The sequence below is a fragment of the Puma concolor genome, chromosome C1 (assembly GCF_028749965.1).
Source record: "Puma concolor isolate L17-30 chromosome C1, mPumCon1.1.hap2, whole genome shotgun sequence".
Classification (NCBI taxonomy): domain Eukaryota; kingdom Metazoa; phylum Chordata; class Mammalia; order Carnivora; family Felidae; genus Puma; species Puma concolor.
In genome coordinates, this window is record NC_141674.1 from 185,320,224 (window position 1) to 185,339,779 (window position 19,556).

The following is a 19,556-nucleotide window of genomic DNA, read 5'->3' on the forward strand; positions in this document are numbered from 1 at the left end:
ATTTTCAGGTTGTCACAACATTCTTGTGTGTTTGATTTGATTCTGAGTAGAATATACCTGAGACTCCCTAGGAAAATAGATTCCACTTATCTCTATATTTGGTCAGCTATCCACCTCTACCCTCATTGTTAAAAGTATAAAATTTATCAAGTCATAATTGGGACAAAAGAGACGATGTTGTAGACAGAGGAAGATCTTCTGTGGTGAAGATGTGGGTAGTTTTGTTAGAGAATGAGACTTTGTTTCAATTTTTTCCTAAAGAGGTGTTTTGATGAGTCCTGGTGGCTAGTTTGTAAAATCAACTATTTATTTTACCTTTTTCAACTTTAGTGAATAAGATTCACTAGAAGAATCATATTGTAGACACTGTTTGTAACACGTATACAAAATACATACTGACCTGGGCCTTGGGTCATTTCTTACTGTGTATGTATTGTCAGTGTAAGTCCAGCCGTGTGGCAATGTAAGGTGTGAAAATAAGAATAAAGTCCATAGTCTCCTGAGTGCTGCATATATTAAAGTGTAATTTCCATGCATACTAACACCATAGAGAACCAATTGCTGTCTGGTTTCATAGATAATAAGACTGGCTTATGGAATGCTTTCTATTGTATAAAGCCTGTTAAAAGCCAGAAGAGAAAGACAGTACTCTTCAGTGACTTTGGGATCAACTGAGGACATAAAATCTTTATGTAGTGGGTTTAGTGGCATTAAACAAGATAAAAAAAAGCTGACATTATAATTTTAAAAATTCCTGGATGTGGATATTAAATATTTATTTATGTAAAATGAAAACACTGCACAGGATATTTTTGTTGTTCTGAACTCCTTCAAGAAAAGTCTGGAGGAAACCAAAATGTGACTTAGATCCTTTAACAACTATGACTAATACCTTACTATCTTTTAAAAATTTTTTTTTTGTTACAAAGTACAAAACTTTGCTCTGAGGTTTCTTTTGGACATAAAAGCTTAACTTTGTGTTTATCTGATTATGCCTTAAATCTTTCTGAACTCTTATTCATGGTTTCGATTTTGATTTTCGGTTTTTACAGTTGAAAATTATTTGAATATTTTATTTTAAAGTATTTGCTCTTTCTTTTTTTTAATGTTTATTTTTGAGAGAGAGAGAGAGAGAGAGAGAGAATGAGAGAGAGAGAGAGAACAGGGGAAGGGCAGAGAGAGAAAGAGAGAGAGCATCTTAAGCAGGCTCTGCACTGTCAGCACAGAGCCTGACAAGGGGCTGGGGCCCACGAACCGCAAGATCATGACCTGAGTCTAGATCAAGAGTCAGATGCTTAACCGACTGAGACACCCAGATGCCTCTGGTCTGAACATTTTAAAGATCAACTAGATGACTAAGATAGATTATTTGTCTTATTCCTATAAGGATCTTGGTGCTATGACCCTCAAGGGATTGTCTTTGTAGTTTTTTTCAAGTGTTTTTCTTCTTCTATCATTTGGGTCTTTTCCTTCCTAAACTATTCTGTCTCCAGCTTTCAGACTGTACCATTGGTGGTGGTACCCAGCCCTCGAAAGTATTGCTTGCTTTAGATGTTTGGTTTGTTCTATACTAGAATTTAAAATTTCACTCTAAGCTTTATTAAAGGTAGAATTTTGCTGAGAATATTTGTACACAAAAATCTGAGCCTTTGAAATTAGGGAGTTTACTTTCCATATTTATAAATACTTTTTCATTGCTAGGAAGCTAAATTGCTCTAACAAAGAGATGCAAACATATAGTGGCTTTAAGAAGGTGGAAGTTTTTTTTTCTCTAATAAGGAACATCCCACCAGTAGGCAGGTTAGGTAACTGGCTCTGCTCCATAAAGTAATTCAGAGATCCAGGTTCTTTTGTCTTCTTTTGGAGCCATCCCCTAGCATGTTTGTTTTCTTGTACCTTTGATTAGACTGACGCACCACCACCACACCCTCCTTCTAGCCTATAGGAAGGAGGAAAACACAAGTGGAGGGCAAGTAGCTTGTTTAAAGGAAGTGACCTGTAAGTTGCACATATCACTTCTACTCATATCCCATTGATCCATTATTATTATTATTACTATTATTTAAATACCGGTTAGTTAACATATAATGTTGTAATGGTTTCAGGAGTTTCAGAGAATTTAGTGATTCATCACTTACATATAACACCTAGTGCTTATCCCAAAAATGCCCTCCTTAATGCCCATCACCCATTTAGTCCATCCCCCCACCCACCTCCCCTCCAGCCACCCTCAGTTTGTTCTCTGTATTTAAGAATCTCTTATGGTTTGCCTCTCTCACTGTTTTTATCTTATTTTTCCTTCCCTTCCCCTATGTTCATCTGTTTTGTTTATTTAATTCCACATATGAGTGAAATCATAAGATATTTATCTTTCTCTGACTTCTTTCACTTAGCATAATATTGCTCTAGTTCCATCTATGTTGTTGCAAATGACAAGATTTCATTCTTTTTGGTTGCTGACTAATATTCCATTATATATATATATATATATATATATATATATATATATATATATATAAAACATATAATTTTCCATTATATATAAAATATACAAATAAAACATTCCAATATATACATATAAAATATATAATATTACATATAATATTATAATATATAATATAATCTATAATATATAATTATATATAATTATATATAAAATACATAATTTTATACATATAATGGAATATTAGTCAGCAACCAAAAAGAAAAAAATATATATATATTTGGGATATAAGGGAGTTCAACATTACTCTAATATGTTTTGGATTCACATTGTTTGATTTGGTTAGGGCAACTAATGAGAACACATGAGCTATGTGTTCATTAGTTGTATGAAATATCTAACTTCAAAATTATGTCTCACAGAGTCTCAAATTTTATCTTGACTTGCAAATGCATATGATATGTGAATCATAGAGAAACGCCAAGCAAGAACAATATAGCATATCTTGAAAAACTACTGTGTGCCACACACTGTGGGAAAGAATCTAATGGAGTATCTTCAGTGAGCCTTGGGAGGTCATCATGTACAGTTAATCACACTAGAGCTAGAGCCCCTGTACATGCATAGATCTTGGCCTCTAGTCAGCAGGGAGCTCCCTCTCCGCAAGGGAGCCAATCGCATTTTCAGGCTGCTTTTGTTGTTTGAAAATATTCGTATGTTGAGCCCAGATAAATCTTTTCTCTGATGCCTTTCTTAGTCAGTTTATCTCAGGAACTAGAAAGAGTAAGTTTAATTACTCATGTGACAACTTTTGACATATTTGAAAGGACTTAGGTGGCTGTTTCCTCCCACACTCCCACCATAATAATAATTCCTGACACTTATTGAGTGCTTACAGTCTTACTGTTCCAAGCATTTTACATTTCATTGATGAGGAAATTGAGGCACAGGAAGGTTAAATCACCCAGATTCACCCAGCAAGTAAGTGGCATGTTCTTCTTTACAAGTATTTTGTTTAAAGCATTGTTCTTAGACCACAACACTGGTTGCTGTGCTAGTTTCACTGTGGTTAACTATATTAGACTTCTATGTCCCTTTTTCTGGATGCTATATTTCTATGAATGTAAGCACGAGGGGAATTTTCCTTCTGAGGAAAAAAAACAAAAACCATATATTTCCGTGATAGCAGGTCAGCAAGTTGTCTTTGTTTTTGTTTGTTTTTTGTTTTTAATTTTTTTAATCCTTCAACATTTTAAAAAGTTTATTTATTTATTTTGAAAGAAAGAGAGAGAGAGAGAAAGAGAGAGTGAAGGAGGGGCAGAGAGACACACAGAGAATTCCAAGTAGGCTGTGTTCGGTCAGCGTGGAGCCCGATGTGGGACTCAAACTCACAAATTGCGAGACCATGACCTGAGCCGAAACCAAGAGCTGGACGCTCAACTGACTGAGCTACCCAGGCACCCCTCAAGTTGTCTTTGTATTCTAGAGGCTATGTTCCTGATTTTGAAAGGATCTGGTGGGTTGACTGAACACGAGCTTGTTGGCAGCTGCATTAAATTTAATATGCTATGTATTGCCCTTGTACTTTTTTTTTTTTTAATGGGGAAGTAACTGGTAAAAAAAAAGTTAAGAAACATTTCCTTAATAGCCATGTGAAACAATGGAGATGAATTATGGATTAAGTGAATGGCTGGAAGCTTCTACAATTAGGTGCTAGGTTCAGGAGGTAATGTAACAGTGCCATTCAAGGGTATGTCCTAGAATTAGACAATCAGGATTGGAGTCCTGATTCTGTGTTTTTTTAGCTATGTGGTGTCAGCCAGGTTACCTAATTTCTTTAGCCCTCTGCTTCACCATTGTAGCAGATCCTACCTCATAGGGTGTTTGGGAGGATTAAGTGAGAGAATTCATAAATTGCTTAGCAAAGTAGTTGGCACATGGTAGATAGTCAATAAATGTTAGTTATTATTATTTAGAAATGGAAAAGAAAATCTGAGACTAGTGTTGAAGTAGGAATTGTTAGGACTTTTCAGAGATATAAAGGAATCAATAAGTAAAAATAATTCCAAAGATTTTGATCATGGAGGTCTTTGAATAGAGTGGTATTTTTGACTTAGGGGCAAAACTTTTCTTCTAGCTACTGTGTATAATCTAATTGGGGTTGGGATGGTCTTCAATGACTCTGCTCATGTGTTTGGAGTTGTAGATATTTTTCTGACTTTTTGCAGCAGAGGATTAAGTTTGTGTGAATGACTAAAACTTCCTCAAATTCTAGAGGAAAAGAATGAACTACATGTGAGTTTAGTGTAGCTCCATTTAGTTCAGCAAATGATTTTTTAAGTACCTATTGCATTCGATACACTGCTGTGTGCTCAGTTTTGATCATTCTCTTGTCTAAAATCTCATTTTAATGAACAGTAAGTATATAATGGAGCTCCTTTTTTTTTTTGCTTCAAGTTGATTTAAATTTGATTTATTTTTTATTTTTATTAAATTTATTTTTAATGTTTATTCATTTTTGAGAGACAGAGCACAAGCAGGGTGAAGAGCAGAGAGAGAGGGAGACACAGAATCTGAAGTAGGCTCCAGCTCTGAGCTGTCAGCACAGAGCCCGATGTTGGGCTCCAGCTCATGCACTGTGAGATCATGACCTGAGCCAAAGTTGGACGCTTAACTGACTGAGCCACCCAGGCACCCCAAGTTGATTTAAATTTTATTTTTAAAAAAAAAATTTTTTTTTTCAACGTTTATTTATTTATTTTTGGGACAGAGAGAGACAGAGCATGAACGGGGGAGGGGCAGAGAGAGAGGGAGACACAGAATCGGAAACAGGCTCCAGGCTCTGAGCCATCAGCCCAGAGCCTGACGCGGGGCTCGAACTCACGGACTGCGAGATCGTGACCTGGCTGAAGTCGGACGCTTAACCGACTGCGCCACCCAGGCGCCCCTAAATTTTAGAAGAAGTCCCTTATAACCCCATCTTGGCACTAACTCAGCCCAAGGAATACCTGAAATTTGGTAAAGGTAGGTATTAGAAATAGCTTCCTCATGAATTTAGCTGAACCGGTTTCACCTTACAATTCAACTAAATCTGCTTTTTATTGAACAAAAGACCTCTGCTAATTACTTCAGAGTCCTTTTTTTTCTCCTGGAATGAGGCTCATCTTGGGAAAGTTTGTGAATATATACAAAATGTGAATGAAAACTTGAAAGTATTAAAAAAGTCATGTCTGACTCAGACTCTGGTTTTCTCTTCTGTTTTCTGTGTTAGACTGTGAATTCCTTAAAAGCAAGAACTCTTTCAAACTGTTTGGTTTGTGGTCCTTGGAAGGCACCACAAAAGGAGAGAGAGTATAATGCTTTGTAAAGATGGGGACTTTAAATAAATAATGACCAGTCTTTAAATAAATCCTTAAAATTAAGGAGAGAAGTGAACCATAACATTGGCAGCTATTACTCAATTTATTGTGAGTAATAGTATGGTTAAGGGGCAATGCTGTTTGTTTTTTTTCTGCAGGCTTTTTCAAGCAAGGCTGCTGAGAACCCAAGGAGCTTCCTCCTTGTCTTCTGTCTTAGGTGTGGCCACTTGCCAGGTTTCTTATGGGTGAGGTGCAAGTCAGTAGTTAGAAGATATGTAACATTTTCTGCCTTCTTGTATTTATTAGATTTAAACCACAGCTTCCTTTATTATTATTATTATTATTATTATTATTATTATTATTATTTGGTATGTTTTTGTTTTATTGACATATAATTGACATATGATATATTAGTTTCACATGTACAACACAATGATTTAATATTTGTATATTGTAAAATGATCACCACAATAAGTTTAGCTAACATCCATCACCACACATAGTTAACAATTTTTTTTTCTTGTGATGAGAACTTTTACGATGTACTCTCTTAGCAAGCTTCAAATATGTAATACAGATTATTAACTATAGTCACCATGCTGGACAGTACATTACTAGGACTCACTTACTTTATAACTGGAAGTTTGCACCTGTTGACCACCTTTACCCGTTTCACGCCCTCCACCCCCACTACCCTACCTCTGGCAACTACCAATCTGTTTTCTGTATTTATGACTTTGACCTTTTTTAAGAATGCACATATAAGTGAGATATTTGTCTTTCTCTATCTGACTCATTTCATTTCCCATAATGCCCTTGGGGTCTCCATCCATGTTGTCTAAAATGGCATAGCTTCCTTCTTTTCTATGGCAGAATAATATTCCATTGTGTGTGTGTGTGTGTGTGTGTGTGTGTGTGTGTGTATCAGTGTATCACATTTTCTTTATCCATTCATTCATTAATGGATGCTTAGGTTGTTTCCATGTCTTAGCTAATGTAAATAATGCTTCAATGAACATAGGGTGCACGTGTCTTTTTGAGTTAGTATTTCATTTCTTTTAGATAAATACCCAGATTTGCTGGTATCCACATCTTCCATTATTAAGGCATCCTGAATATTTGGAATTTTGGCTAGAATTCTTGTGCCAACCAATGGATTTAATCTGACAAGTTGTAATAAGAAATAAAGATAATGTATCGCTGCTGAATGACCTTGGGCCCAATTCTAGCACACCTACCAGTAAACTTACTTGAGGGGCCAGTGTTCCTGAAAGTTTAAAGGCTGTAAGCTCTTTTAGTAGAACATACAGGCAGTATTATTTAAGCTGATCAGCTATTACTTTGATTTTGGCAAAAAGAAATATATTAGAACCTATCCTATAAACAACTGGGAAATAACAGCATCCTTTGTTTATTCTTAGTAGTTTCATCTCACTAATTCTGACAAGAGAGACCACATTTTAGATTTTTCTCGTGTCCTCTATAGCTCCTACTAAGTGTTAGGCACAGTCTTGATTTCTCTTCCCAGACTGAATCAAGATCACTTATTCTTTTCTCTTTTTATCCTCAAAGAAGTCTTCACCTGAGTTAATGTAGTCTACTATTGCTAGGTTCACTTTACTTAATAGGAACTTAAATCTTTGGGAGTCAGCTTGGAAAGAGAAGGGGACACACACTTGAGAATTTGATCTGGGATCTTGGAACCTCAGCCTTGCTACTTAAAGATTGTGTGATCATGAGCAAGTTTTAAAACTTTCTAAGCTTCAGTTTCTTCCCTGGTAAAATGGAAATTATGATGCCTGTCCTTCAACTTTGCTATAAGGCCTGGAGGTAAGGAATACAACATGTCTATGTAGATATATTTAAGATATATTTTAGGCTGTGCCTAAAAAAGAAAGGACTTGACAAGACATTTAACTAGCAGCTCCTCTAATAAAAATACTGACCATTGGATAATAATGAGAAGTCTAGAATTCTATAAAAATTTTTATAGCACAGTTTATATGCTTTCCCAGCAGCTTGGTCAGTATTTCTTTCTGAATGGCTTTTCACCCAACCTCACAACAGCAGTGTGCCAGGGTCAAAAGAAACAATCCTATGGGCTGCCACCATCTCTTAATCAAGCCATGTATGACATTCATTCAGTCAGATTATCCTTCTGTTATAAGATGCTTTGCCCACAGTCATTTAAGTTAAGATGTGTGAACATGGGCCATGCATGTGTGGCATGAGTCCTGCTACCTATACCTCATTTTGTGAATTATAACTAAAATAAAAATAAAATTAACTTTTTCAGCAATTGTATGTAATGGAATTTCTTAGTTGTGACAAATTTTGTCTCTTTCATTCAAATATTGAAAATTAATTTGATATATAATACCTTATATGTCAGGGTGGGGAGGAATGTGGCCCTAGTGTCTCATTATTCAATGTTTTATATTATTGTATCTTTAAACATATACTTAATATCACTGCTGGGGTGCCAAGGCCACTGAAATTTGACTCTACTAACTGGCTTTTTTGGCAATGCTCATCAATTTTTTTTTATGCTATAATACATTTGGCAGAGTTATTTTTAATGATTGATTCATTCATCTGTTCATTGATGCTTATGCTATTTGTAACAAGAATATGCTTTGAAATAGAAATTTGAAGATGATGGAGACATACTTTTACCCAATTTATTAAAACTATAATCTCATATAGAAAATATGTATAGATCCGAGCTCTAAGATAGGGGCTTAAAAATGCTCAATAAATGAATAAATGAATCTAGGCCTGTATATATGTTTGCTGGATATTTCCACATTCCTAGATTTGCCCTTTTCTGTGTTGCGCATCTCCCCAGTTGCCCTTGTAGCAATCTGGACATCATCTTTGTCTCCTTCTCCCCTTTCCTTTAATACCCAGTTTGTTCTCACATTCTATTGGTTTTACCTCCTGAACCTGCTATCTACTCTAAGTTTTAGCTACCTCCATGCTTGGCTTCTATCACCATAGTGTCTTCTTAGCTAGGTTTTTGTCCCAACCATCTTGTTTTACCTAATCCATTCACCATAATAGTAGCTAGAGTCTCATTTCTAAAAGGCAAATCTAATTGTATCATATTCCTGCTTAAAACTTTTTGATGACTTCCCACTGCCGTAGGAATAAAATACAAATCTCTTTACATGGTTCAGGAGGCCAGGTATATTGTGGATCTTGTTAATCTTTCCAGCTCTATCTCCTACCACATCCTACCTCTCACATTCTCTTCTATGAGATGACACTATGTTAGATAGCATAGTGCCCTGCCCATAGCTGCTCAGTATACATTAGCTATTCTAATTATTCTTAATGTGCCTTCTCTGAAAGGGGAACAACTGGAAAACACGTTTTTAGGAGTGTTAAAGGGAAGGGAGAAAAGCTCAGAGTTGACAAGAGAATATAATAAAATAATCTAGGTGCTGGCTACTAATTGGAATGGATACGATGATAGAGATTAAGAAATTGTTTAATCCATTAAACTTTTGAAAATTATTTTTTAGGGGTTATTTTGAAAAATAATTTAATGTAGCATATAAAAAGGACTCTGCTGGATTTTAAATTTATTGTTTCCTGAGATTATGATCTAGTTTAGCAAAGTTGCCAGGTATTCACTCTTCAAGACTTACATTGTTTTCCAGTGTCCCCAAATGGTTATGGCACTGTTGTTAAGTGTTTAGTTGGCTACAGAATTTCCTTAAATTGTGATTTTTAGTCAATGGAATATGATGACTCACAAGGAATGTAACTGTTTTCTGTCTTAGTTTACTGATATTTATCTTTATGTGGTCAAAAGTCTATGTTTCTGTTACTCTCACAGATTACTAAATGTGTTGGTGTATAAGGGAGGAAATGAAATGTAATTTAGCTAACACTTTGTGTCTAGCATGACAAACGTTATTAATAACTTGAGGTTGAATCATTTAAGGTCATGATTTAGAGACAAAGGCAAGTTTTTCACCACTGTTTTTCTGTAGTATTATTATACTTTGGGTTGAAAGATCCATTTTCATTAGTTTAAATAGATCTTTTGAAAATATCAATATTTTGGTGATTTAATGGCACCTTTTGCAAGAGATTGGTTGGTTTATCTGATGACTATTGTCAAATATCTTTGGAATAATATAAATGCTACATAAAGGATTTTCTTATACTATTGACATGTTTTGATGATCAAAATTACCTTTGATGATCAAAATTACTGTCAGAAAACTGACAGTAAAACAAAACAAAACAAAACAAAACAAAACATTTTATTTTATACCTTTGAATTTTTAAATTGGATTCAAAGTTTTATTTTTTTTCTAACTCCATGTATATGTTTGATTAGGTAAAATTGTTTATCTAGCATGGGATTTAAAAATTCTTAACACTAGATTATTATCACTTGAGTACGGATTTTTGTAAAACATTTAATAATGGTGATTTGGAAGGTTAGAATAAGTCTTTTAAAACTTGTCATCGCTTTGCAATGTCAGGGGAGCCTTTGTAAAAGTATCCACATCGTGATGTGAAATGCACTTGTATGGGCAGAACATTGATTGCTGTGATTAATTTTATAATTATGTACATAATCCATAATTGAATGTTGCAATCATTGCTATTTGAGTAAAAACTGTTATGCCCTCTTAAGAAACATATCAAGAGTAGATGGAAACAGTCTTTAACTGTCCTGAAACAATACTATAAATGGTTACCACTTTCTTTCAAAAGTTAGTAATCCTATTGAATTCATTTCAGTTCTTTACATAGCCTGCCAGCTGATTGTATAATTATATGCCATATAGCACAAAGCATGATTTATGATACTATTGTTACAGTGTGCTTACTAAATAGAAGAATGAAAAATTGAAAGTAGAGGATAAGTAGAAGTACTCTAGTAGGGTTGTCAGACAAAGTATAGGACACCCAGTTAAATTTGTATTTCAGATAAACAACACGTAAGTTTTCAGTAAAAGTGTGTTCTATTCAAAAATTATTCCTTATTTATCCGAAATTCAAATTTAACTGGGTATCCTATATTTTTATTTGTTAAAACTGACAATTCTAGTTGTAGGTGATTGGGTAAAATATGTAATAGTAAAGAAAAGATTTTTCTAATGGGACAGAATTTTTCCTTAAAATTCCTCAAAAATCAAATAAAAAATATTTCGGTCATCCAACTGGCAAGTCAATTTGGAGCTTGCATTTGAACCCAGGGACTTATCCTCAAGAACCATGCTCTGTCACTGTCTTTCATATACTAGTGTTGTTATTAGTGAAATTAAAAGTAATTCTGATGTCCCACTTTATTTCATTCTGTATTATATCGAAGTTTTGCATCATTAAGGTCATTAAACACGTATTTATTTTATATTAAGAAATTAATTTAGTTAGAAATTGAATTATTTTCTTTTCTAAAGTTAAGTATTTTTGACTTGAGAATTTTCAATAAAAATGTAGATTGTTGCTGTTCTCTTTTAAGTGGTGTTCATTAGTTTAACCAAATGTTTTTGTTTGCTGTATGATTAATGGTGCTTTGCTTTTAATTTTCTTGTTAAGACCAGATTACAGTGTTTGCACCAAGCAACTGGGAAGCAGCCATGATTTGATGCTGCACACTGTTCTGCTTGTTTCTTTAGCTTGGCTAGCCTGTCTCTTCTGCTGTAGCCATCAATCATCCAGTGCTCTTTCCATGCTTTAGGACACATTTTCTCCCCCCCATGAGTGACAGTGGTTGCCTTTTATGACTTAGCCCTCATTAATAATTAGGCATGTACCACATATGAGATCTTGCAATAATTCATGATCTGCATTCATTCATTTATAAATATAAATGCATAAAATCTAATAGTCATAAAAGACTTAGAGCTTGAACTTCTTAAATACAAAGATGAAAACATTGCAAGCTATACTCATTAAAAATAATCTCTGAATGAAATGATTTAGGCTTGATTTTTATTTTTTAACATTTTTTTTAAGCTGTAATGGAAACTTTCTTCATAAGAATAATCAATAGTAATGCCAATTTGGAATATTGAAGAGTAGAGAAGGAGATAATTTGATTAAATAATAGAAAAACAGACTAGGAACTATTTAGAAAGATGATAAAGGGCTTAATAACTAATTAATATGAACACAGTGATATTGGGCTAAGCAGTAAATGGACTAATGTTTTTCTGAGTTTTTTTTCCTAGTTTATATTTTATATTTTAAAAACAAACCTTGTGAGGGGCGCCTGGATGGCTTGGTCGGTTAAGTGTCCAACTTTGGCCCAGGTCACAATCTCACCTCTTGTGAGTTTGAGCCCCACAAGACTGTGCTGACAAGCTCAGAGCCTGGAGCCTGCTAAGGATTCTGTCTCCCTTGCTCTCTGCCCCTCCCCCATTCACACTCTATCTTTCTCTTTCACTCTCAAAAATAAATAAACATTAAAAAAAAAAACCAAAAAACAACAAAAAAAACACAAAACTTGTGAAAGAACCTAATGAGATTCTAATAGTAGTATAAAAATATCAATTGCAGTGATAACAATATTTGCATTTAAAAATGTTTATCATTATTTCAACCTGCACTTCAAATTATTTTTATATATCCCATCATGACAATTATTTAACTGAAACATCCGTGATTTTTTTTTTTTTTTTTTAGGTTTTATTTATTTCTGAGAGACAAGGAGAGACAGAGCACAAGTGGAGGAGGGGCAGAGAGAGAGGGAGACACAGAATCTGAAGCAGGCTCCAGGCTCTGAGCTGTCAGCATGGAGCCCCACGCAGGGCTCGAACTCATGAGCTTCCAGATCATAGCCTAAGCCAAAGTGGGCAGCTTAACCGACTGAGCCACCCAGGTGTCCCATGAAATGTCCATGATTTTAAAGTCTTCTGAACTCTGTATTAAAAGTATAGATTTGTAGGAAATCAACAAAATGGGTATGATGTTGAATGCTGTATTTTTTATGGTGGTAAAATATACATAACAAATTCACCACTCTAACCATTTTGAAATACACAGTTCAGTGACATTAAGTACATTTACATTATTGTGCAACCATCACCACTGTCTATCTTCTGAACTTTTGCATCATCCCAAATGGAAACTCTTTACCCATTTAACGGTAACTCCTCATTCCCTCCTGCACCCAGCCCCTGGCCACCATCCTTGCACTTTCTGTCTCTGATTTTGTGAAGGTCATTCTTAATAGTGTTAAAAATTGCTACCCACTATTAATAGGAGGTGCATGAGAAAATGGGAAAAATCTGGGACTGTAGTCATACCCTTTCTGCCATTTTCCAGTTTGTCATCTGGATTAAATTGTCTGACTTCTCTGAGTATCAGCTTCCTCACCTTCAAAATGGAACTAGAGGGGCACCTGGGTGGCTCAGTCTGTTAAGCTGCCAACTTTGGCTCAGGTCATGATCCCATGGTTAAATAAACACTTAAAAAAATTTAAAATGGAACTGGTAATTTTTGTGCTGTTTTTTTTTGGGGGGGGGCAAAGATGAGATAATGTATATAAAGCATCTGCTCATTTTAGGCATTTAATAAATAATATTATCACAGATATAGAATGTTCTTAAAATATTAATTCATTTCAGTGACTTCTGCAAGAGCTAGTAAAAAATAGTTTAATATTAAGGTATTATGAATTCAGATCTACTTCCATCTGGTTTCAATAGGTTACAAATGACTTTTTTTTTTACCTTGGAAAATAGAAATTGCAAATTATTGCATATCACAAATAGAAATTTTTAAAAAACTTTTTAAATGTTTATTTATTTTTGAGAGAGAGAGCGGGGGGGGGGTGGGGGGGTGGGGGGGGTGGGGAGCATGAGCGGGGGAGGGGCAGAGAGAGAGGGAGACAGAATCTGAAGCAGGCTCCAGGCTCGGAGCTGTTAGCACAGAGCTCAAATGTGGGGCTAGAACTCGAACTATGAGATAATGACCTGAGCCCTGAGCCAAAGTGGGAAGCTTAACTGACTGAGCCATTCACTTACCCCCTCAAATTGAAGTTTTAAAAAGTGTTTTAATATATCTATAAAAACAAAATTTTTAGCTATTGCCAGTTGAAAAGTAAATAGTTAATTTAGGTACTTTTGGTCAGTGTTTTTTTTTTTTTTTTTAAATCATTCTCTATTTTTCCTAATCAAATTATCCTGTTTGAAAACAATCCATGTTCTTTTGTCTTGTTTACTATTTGTCATTTCCATCTTAGAACATATAGAAGAAATAAAAGGAGGTTTAACTTAAGTTTGCCAAAATGTTGTTAGTTCTGGTAAAGATTTATAAAACAGGTCTTCTGTATTACAGGAATCAAAGAATATGTTAAACTGCCCAAATAATCAAGTTGTACACACTAGACAAATTCCTATATTGTTAAGTTACATACTTAACTATTTTTAAGTATTGACAAATAGTTACTTAGCACCTTTTTATGGTAAAGTATTAAAGATGGTTTCTATGAAGGATTTTAAAAAGCTTAAATTATGGTGTCTTCCCTCAAAGGGTGTACAATTTCCTTGGAAAGGGAGGCCACCGGTGCATTAAGGTTTAAGGTTTTAGTTCAGTAAGTTCAGGGGCATGGGTTTTGAGAGAAAGATGACAATTTAGCCTCTACCCATGTTGTGTCTGAGTTGAAGACAGGATATCCTAATTTAAATGAGGCTCTGGGTCTCATGACAAAAGATGGGAGAGGAAGCTATGTAAAAGGTTTATACACATTAATGAAAAAAAATACAATGTTGACACAATTTATAAACCTCACTCCCTAAGTAGTAAGCGTATTTTAAAAGTGTTCAACAAACTGATTAAGTTTAATAGTTTTTAGTTTCTACCTCTCCCTGTGGTCTCCACTTGCTTAGCCATTTTCTCAAAATCACTGGCTTCTTAAAGGTAGAGGAATCTGTTTGAAGGGCATCGGGAATATAATTAAGATTGCACCCCAAGCTCAGTGCACTTCAGGCTGCATATCTTCATCATTTCCTCTGGACAGATGGATGCCAAAAATATAACTTGGCTGCATTAAGGGGGGAATGTAAGGATGGGAGATGGAGAAATAGAATTGAGGTGGGTGGACGAGAAAAGGCTTGCAGTAGTGTCCAGGGGATGAACCATTGAATCAACTGAGTAAGTGGAGAATTTCAATACACAAGTTAGAAGATAACATGGTTAGCTAAAATTACATTGTGGGAAAATTTTGGGGGTTTTATTCCAAAAGCTTATGTCAGTCTTTAATTATCATAGGAACATTTGCTCCATATTGAAAATGGAAGAAAACAGGCATCTTATTTATTTATTTATTTATTTATTTATTTATTTATTATTAAAAAATTTTTTAAAGTAGGGTCTATATCCAATGTGGGGCTTGAACTCATGACCCTGAGATCAAGAGTCACATGCTCTACAGACTGAGGCAGCTAGGTGCTCCTCTCCTAGTTAGAATGTTATGCAATTTAGCATCACCAGGGAAGGGAAACAGTAGCAATATTTCTGTTGGAAATTGAGGGCTTCTTCACTCAAATTACATTTTTCAAAAGTTGTTATAATCTGTGACTTTTTTAAAGAACAAAATGTCATTAGTGAATTGAATACAGCCATGGAATTAGTAATTCTTGTATTCTTAAATTTGTATGTGATGCATAAGGTTTCTTTTCTGAGTGGCTTAAATTGGTAGGTTGAGTTAAAGGTGAAAATACCTAGTATGGAAACTGGTCTTAGAGGAGACAGTTGTTTTTGAAGAAGCTCACCCCAGGATCTGTGAATATGTTTTAATTCTATTGTTACTGCAATGCTGGCCAGTCATCTTTCAGGATTTTAGTTTCCTGTTGGTTCTCTCAAAAGGTGGAGTTTGATAAACTGCCTTTTGCTTTCTTCACTTAGATAAGGAAAGGCCCATGTAATTCTACATTTGAAGAGCTTTTAGCTTCTCCAAAGAAATGCACTTAAGCAACTAATGAATCATGAGAGTCCTAATGTTTTTCATTGTTAATATTTAAATTTTACTTCCTAGAGGCAGAGAAATCTAGATAGCAGTTATTTCCTCAATTTTAGCCTTGGGAAAGGATAATGTTGAGATTTTCAGATGAATGACTTTCTAACTTGAGACATATTGGGTCACAAAGAATAGAAGTATGCTTTCAGTTTCTTTTAGAAAAAAATTCATGAACTGAAAAACTCTTAAAAAAACTCTTAAAAAGCCTTCTGTTTATGCTAAGTACTTCTATACTGTTAGGACCTAAGTCTGGGGACACTGTTCAAAGGAAATATAAACATATGCATCACAGAATGGTTGACATTTGACCTAAAGGGCTGAGTAGCAGTGGAGCTTCTGCTGGGTACTCTTCCTGTTTCAAAGGGGAGGATGGAATTGGCAGTACAGGAACTGACTTGGTTCTATATGGATATGTCAGTAACCTGAGCCAGAGGTGGGCCACATCCTGACCCACAGTAGAACCAAGGGTTCAGTTGTAATTGATCTGTGAATAATTTCTTCCCTGATTCATCCGAAGAGGCCACTAAGAATTCTCTTAGGAACTTACTTTATCTTCAAAATATGACAACTAGTAAAATTGTAAAAAGGAACAATCCATTGTTTTAGTTCATATACATTTAAATAGAAAACCATTCAGTATTGCCTTATATATCCATTCTCTTCAGTTTGAATCCCTAATGCTGTTGTCAACTTTTATAAAAGATATGTTGAATACCACATTATTTCTTATATCTATTTTTGAAGACAGTCTTTTTCAACACTACGCTAAATACTTAAAAAGAAAAACATTTCACTAACACAGACTTATTATTTATAATCTACCTGTCAATAGTGTACAGGGTAGTTTTATGAAAAACTTTGAAAACAACAATGAGAAATAGTACAGTCACAGAGTTCATGTCAAACGGACTTAACGCTCTAAATAATAATTCTAACAAGCTACCTTAATATGATATTCAAGAATACAGTGCATTATGGAGTAAAATGTTTAAAGAAGCAAGTTTTATATTTCATATCTCTGGGGAGTCCTTTAAGCCAGTTAGACTATTCAGAAAAATTACTCATATATTATTTTACAGAATTGCATTAGTATGTTCCAAAGCTGCATTTTCTTTTTCTTTTCCTGTGTGTGTGTGTGTGTGTGTGTGTGTGTTTAGCTTTTGTAGAGTACAGCTAGAAATACTATTAGAGATGAATTCTAGGAAAATAAATATAAACAGAAACACTGAATTTATTTTTCTTCTCTACAAGAACTGTTTAAAGCCTGGCAGCAGAAGACCATTCTCTGTTTACAAAATATTATAATAAAAATGCAAGGTCATCTTTAAATACAAAAGACTCTAGATTTTTACAGAAAGAATGTATCTTAAGAAAGGTAAATTAAGTAGTTGGCTAGAGGGGAAAGGAAATTTCCTTATTTCACCCTGAAGTTTGGCAGCATTTCGAAAACAGAGCTTGAAACTTCTGGATGAATTGAAGATAGTTTGGTTCACCTTCTTCAGAAGCTTTTCTGCATCCAATTTAATTTTCCCATATCACATCAGTAAGGTATTTCATCTTCAGAGATTTTGCAAAACTTCATTGGCTGATTAAAATGCAAATAGCAACCTTTTGGTGAGAAAATAATTTCAATTTTGTCAGCTTAAGAAATCTTTCCACATACACCATCGGTGAGATAAAATATGTTTTATGTTTTCAAATCTGAATTTTAATGTAGGCTTGTTCATTCGCTTCTGTTTGTCAATTGAAGCCCACTCTTTCAAGATACTTTGCTTTGTGTATTATGGGAAGACTGAGGATGGGTGAGTAAGAGATTCTGGCACAGCTCAAGCTGTTCAATTTTATTTCAAACAAGTTCCAATGAAAGGGAGAGTCCCGATAAAGAAACTCTTGTAAAATGTATGCAAAGTAAGGAAGGAGAGGATAGAGGCTCATATGTATGTCTGGATCCAGAGACCATGTATAGATAGGTAGAGAGGTAGCTATATGTATAGATCTGAATATACAGATAGATATAGAGATAGAGATATATGCATAGATGTAGCTATACATATAGATTCATAACTCTGTTCAGCTCAAGGCAGATAGGTGAATGTTTAGGTGCTGCATATATAGGCTATAAGAGATTAAAAAGCAGTCAATTTTATTGCCTTGTTTTCAGATTTGAATCATTTAATGTTTGTAAAAATTTCATAAGATAAAAAATCAAGATATAAGGAAAGAAAATGACATAGGAGCTCTAATTCCTGCCTTTGAGGAAGAGTATATAGTTTAGTCAGGAGAATGACAAACATGAATAAGAGAACATCCCCTAGACCTTAAGAAGCTGACAAATTCAGTAAAGAGCTCAGTATAATTGGGATTAAAGGTAAGATATTTTGTGATGCATTTAGTGCTCCACAATTTACAAAATAATTATTTCCTAATTTAATTTTACATTGATAAGAAAGAATTAGTGCAAATATTTAAGGCAAAGAAGAAAAGTTGCATAAATGTAGTGGTTTGATGATAAAGGTTGGTAAAGCAGAGCCATATATAGATGCTAGACCCTCAGAGATGTTTTATGGGTTTAATATATTGATGATGAAAAGTATATCCTGTTCTTTAGGGAAAGATCTCCGGAATTGTGCAGTTGTACTGCTGGTATGAGGCTTATGGCTTCTTTTTCCACATTTTATAACTATGAAGTAGAGGGCTGGGTCATTGAGCAAATGTGTGTACTTTGGTTTGCATGAATGGTATGTACTTTGAATTCTCAAAATAGAACTCCAGTTTATTTTCTCAGTACTCCCAGTGAGAAAAGCTATATTTCTTAAATATGGTCAGAAAGTACTTGGGGAGGAATGTTTACTGTAGGAACCTGTGATTATCTGCAGGCACCAACATAAATATATTTCCATTCCTGAGCCCAGGGGGATAATCTCATTAAACCTGTGCAACATTCAAGTCAGTCTATTTCTTAATGCTTGTTTTAATATTGCAAAAGTAACAAGTGAACATGAAAAAATTTGATATAATGTAATAATATGATATAATATAAATATAATAATATAATATGAGTAAGCCCCAGATCTCCAGTACTGCAGAGGCAACTACTGTTACCAGTTTCTAGTGGTCTTTCACACAATGGATATATATATAATTTTATAGTTTTGTAAAACATTTTCAAGTTAAAAATTTTTTTATTTTAGAGAGAAAGAGAGTATAAGCAGGGGAGAAGGGCAGAGGGAGAGGGGGAGAGAGAGAGAATCTTAAGCAGCCTCCATGCCTAACATGGAGCTTGATCCCACGACCCTGGATTCATGACCTGGCTGAAATCAAAAGTCAGATTCTCAAATGACTGAGCCACCCAGGAGTCCCACAATAGATATTTTTATTTTTATAGTGAGAATGAATTTTATTTTACCTCTGGACAACATAATGTAACTATAGTTCCCCAGAAATGCAGTCAGTAAATGATCTTTCACTTTTCCTTCCAAGGCAACTTTGAAAAACGAGTTTTCAGGAATGGGATTAAGCACTCTGACCAAAGAAATAGATATTTCAATTTCTGTGAATTTCTGTGAAGACACATCTCCACTGATACTGACATTTGGAAGAACTACAATTAATAGTCATTTTTCTCCTCCTGCTGAAACATGGGAGTTAAATGGTTTGGCTCTGATTATTTTTTTTTTTAATTTCATTTTTCATTTTAAAATAAACATTTTAGACCACCAGAATTCTTCTCCCCACTCACAGGTCTCTCTCCCCATTGTACTTG

The 19,556-nt window shown here is 34.6% G+C and overlaps 1 protein-coding gene and 1 long non-coding RNA gene across 4 annotated transcripts in view; both read left to right on the forward strand.

The window, feature by feature from the left end:
* PLCL1 (phospholipase C like 1 (inactive)) overlaps positions 1-19,556 on the forward strand; it is a 337,835-nt gene that overhangs the window by 13,791 nt on the left and 304,488 nt on the right. The window lies entirely within an intron of this gene.
* Positions 4,844-17,018, forward strand: LOC147578611 (uncharacterized). Its single transcript, XR_015255415.1, has 2 exons — positions 4,844-5,143; positions 5,385-17,018. It is a non-coding gene; the product is annotated as an uncharacterized LOC147578611 (long non-coding RNA).